This window comes from Stenella coeruleoalba (genome assembly GCF_951394435.1).
Source record: "Stenella coeruleoalba genome assembly, chromosome: 16".
Lineage (NCBI taxonomy): Eukaryota > Metazoa > Chordata > Mammalia > Artiodactyla > Delphinidae > Stenella > Stenella coeruleoalba.
The window spans coordinates 71,128,467-71,132,328 of NC_137162.1; the positions used below are offsets into that span (position 1 = coordinate 71,128,467).

At 47.1% G+C, this 3,862-nt stretch overlaps 1 pseudogene across 1 annotated transcript; it reads left to right on the plus strand.

Moving 5' to 3' along the window:
- Positions 1-291: 291 nt before the first annotated feature.
- On the plus strand, positions 292-1,916 carry LOC307175490 (ferritin light chain-like; annotated as a pseudogene). Its single transcript has 2 exons — positions 292-418; positions 1,178-1,916. The product of its transcript is annotated as a ferritin light chain-like (transcript).
- Positions 1,917-3,862: the final 1,946 nt, after the last annotated feature.

Genomic DNA, 3,862 nt, shown 5'->3' on the forward strand with positions numbered 1-3,862 from the left:
GTGACCACAGACTTTTGTAAGGAAATTTGCAAATGATAAGATAAGGAGGGAATTCCCTGGCGGTCCAGTGGTCAGGACACCACGCCTAATCTGTCTGTATATGCTGTTTTGGGGTAAAAACAGAGAGGTATAACAATATACATTCATATTTACTTGCATAAAGAAAATATCGGGGGGAAGGAGAGGTGGGAACCCAGATGACGAGGGCAAGAAAGAAGCAGGGCTTTGTGTACTTTTCGTTATACTGCTTGAATTTTTAAAATATCATGTGCAAGTAATAACCAGCCTAAAATGCACATGTTAGAAGAGCTCCTGACCTTTGTTCTGGGGAGTCAGGCCTCACAGTGCGTCTGTGCTACAGGCTGCCGTCCCCAGTGGAGAGATGGCTGTGCGGGCCTGGGCGGCGTGCAGGCGCCAGGCTGGTCCTGGGCTGGCCCTCCTCAGCCTGCCGTGTAGTCATGCTTAAGATTTATCTGCTTCCCGTGGCAGCGCGAGGCCCCGGCCGCACACTGCCTCTGTTCTCTGCTCCAGCCCAGCATGGCTCTTGGTTGCCAGTTGGTCACATTGAACGTAGCTGGCTATGTTTCAGGGACTCACCCTGTTCAATACACTTTCCACGCCAGGCTCAGTACAAATTAAAAAACAAACAAACAAAAAAACACGTTCCCTTTATAGGCTTGCGTTCAGCTGAGTCTGAGATACAGTTGGGCTAGAAAAGCCTGGGAGGTGCCCCCAGTGCGGCCAGGCCCCCTCCATGCTCCCACGTAGGACGGATCTGCAGCAAAAAGAGCCTCAGACTTCCTCCCGGGAGTCTATTTACTCTAATGGGAAATGCTGACATAGGGTTCCTGACTAGCCAACTGCAAGCTGCCTTCTGCACATGCTCTGTCGAGGGGATGTGGGTTGCAGAATTTTGCCAATACAGGTAGGCTGGTCACATCTGGTGGCCCTCATCTGATCAGCAATGTTCTGTAAAACTCAGGGAAACATGAAAACTTTGTGAAAACTACATTACAATTAGAAACGTCTGTCCACGAGAACATACTATTGAAAAAAATGGCAAGACGAGACAAGGAATGGGAGAAGGTATTTACCACACGTATAGCCAACAAAGAATTAGTATGTAGAACATAAGTAACTCCTATAAATCAGTAAGAACCAAACAATCAAAAAATAGGCAAACAAGCAGTACGCTCCGTGGTCCCACGGATCTCTCTTGCTGCAACGGCGTTTGGAGGCCACAGACCCAGGGACGCCCCTCGCTCCAGCCTCCGACTACCCTCCAACGTTTCTTCCAGTCGCAACCCTCAGAATCAGCAGTTCAGGATCCTTGGCCTCGGGACCCGCCAACACCCTTTTTTGAGCTTAACTCCTTATTACGAACCAACCGTGAGCTCCCAAATTGGTCAGAATGATTCCACCGAGGTGGAGGCCATTGTCCACCGCCTGGTCAACCTGCATCTGCGGACCTCCTACACCTACCTCTCTCAGGGCTTCTATTTCCACCGCAAGGATGTGGCTCTGGAGGGCGTGGGCCACGTTTTCCGCAAATCAGCCAACGAGAAGCGGGAAGGCTCCCGGTGTCTCTTGAAAATGCAAAACCAGCGCAGTGGCTGCGCCCTCTTCCAGACGTGCAGAAGGCACCCCAAGATGAGTGGGGTAAAACCCAGGACGCTATGGAAGCCGCCATGCTCATGGAGAAGAACCTGAGCTAGGCCATTTTGGACCTGCGTGCCCTGGCTTCTGCCCACGCAGACTCCCACCTGTGTGACTTCCAGGAGAGCACACGTCCTAGATGAGCAGGTGAAACTTATCAAGAACATGGGCGACCACCTGACCAACTACCGCAGGCTGGCTGGCGCCAGGCTGGGCTGGGCGATTATCTCTTCGAAAGGCTCACCCTCAAGTACCACTAGGAGCCGACCAAAGCCCAGCGACCTTTGAGGAGCCCTCTGGTGTCAGGGCTTCTGCCTGAAGCCCTTCTCTGCAGCCAGTAGGCAGCTTTTTAACTACCCTGGAGCCCTCTCCCAAGCCCTGGACCAAGTGGAAACAATAAAGCTTTTTTGCAGGGAAAAAAAAAAGGCAAACAATTTTATACCTCTTAGGTAGTTAGAGGTGGAATGGCTCGGTCATACTTTGTGGTATATTTCCCTTTTTAAGGAACCAACAAAATTTTCTGAAAAATGGTTGCTAGTATGCAGAAATGCAATATATTTTTCATACTGATATTATATTCTGTAGTCTTGTAAAACTCATTTATTGGTTCTAGGTTTTTTTGTAGATTCCATAGGATTATCTATGTTGATGATCATGTTGTATGCAAATAAAGACAGTTTTATTTCTAAAGCCAAGCAAGCAATTTACCAAAGGAAAACCTGGATGGTCAATAATATATAGAAAGACCCTCAGTCTCAAGGAAAGAAAACTAAAACTTCAGTGAAATATTGTTTCGGACTAATTAGATTAGCAAAATTGTAAAAGTCTGACAATCTTATTTATTTATTTATGGCTGTGTTGGGTCTTCACTGCTGCGCGCGGACTTTCTCTAGTTGCAGTGAGTGGGGGTTACTCTTCGTTGCGGTGCGCTGGCTTCTCATTGCCGGTGGCTTCTCTTGTTTCAGAGCACGGGCTCTAGGCACGCAGGCTTCTGTAGTTGTGGCTCGCGGGCTCTAGAGCGCAGGCTTCAGTACAGTAGTTGTGGCACACAGGCTTAGTTGCTCTGTGGCATGTGGGATCTTCCCGGACCAGGGCTCGAACCCGTGTCCCCTGCATTGGCAGGCGGATTCTTAACCACTGTGTCACCAGGGAAGCCATGACAATTCTTAATATTGGTTATTAAAACAATGGGAACACATACACTGTTGCTAGAAGCGTTAGTAGGTGTACCCACTTTGGAGAGCAATTTGGAGTTGAAGATATGCACAACCTATATATTAGGATGTAACTGGAAAAGAAAATCCATTCCAGGTCTTGAAACAGAAGGAATTTAATCAAAGGAATGGTGACCTGTGGATTGAAAGAGCTGGGAAGTCAAACAGCAAACAGTGAGGCAACCAGGGACCAGCCATTTCAGGAACTCACTCCCATCTCAGTCTATTGAGACAAAAGACTGAGGCTACAGAAGACCAGGAGTTAGTTGGGGTCTCTGGGCAGAAGCTAGAACCAGGGTGGACCTGTGGGATGGGAGCCGGAGGTGCAGAAGCGACATCATCTGAGCAAGAGGCAGATATGCACTCTGACTTCTCTCTCCCGCCAGCGCCTCCCATTGGCTAAGCCCAGAAGCAAGCCAGGGGACACGGGAATCTGGGAAATGCAACCTATGGGGGTCAGGTCCCTGAGATACAGAACAGAGCAGGGGAAGGACACGGAATGGGTCTGTAACCCCTACAAAAAAAGCCCTTGCACACTAGCAGATGGAGACATATATAATAAAACTTATAGCAGCGCTGTTCATAACACCAAAACAGGAGAAACAAGTGTCTATTAATAGAAGAGATGAATAAATTATAGTAGAGTCATACAATGGAATGCTGTAGTAAAAGCAAATGAACTATAGCTACATTTATCAACATGGATGAATCTCACAAAGCCAAACAAAATAAATAAATGTCAGAATCTTTAATATTTATGTAAGGCGTAAAAGCATGCAATATGATGATGATGATGAAGATAGATATGTTGTAAAAGTATAAAGAAAAGTTGAAAAAGTGTAAGGAAATACATCTTTTTGAAAAAGAAAGGGAGATGTGGACAGAAAGAGATATGCTGTGGGTTTTACATGTAATAATAATGACACTGGGTAATGGGTACACGGGGCCGCTGTATATTGCCATTGACAGTTACCTTGACTTTACAAAGGGGC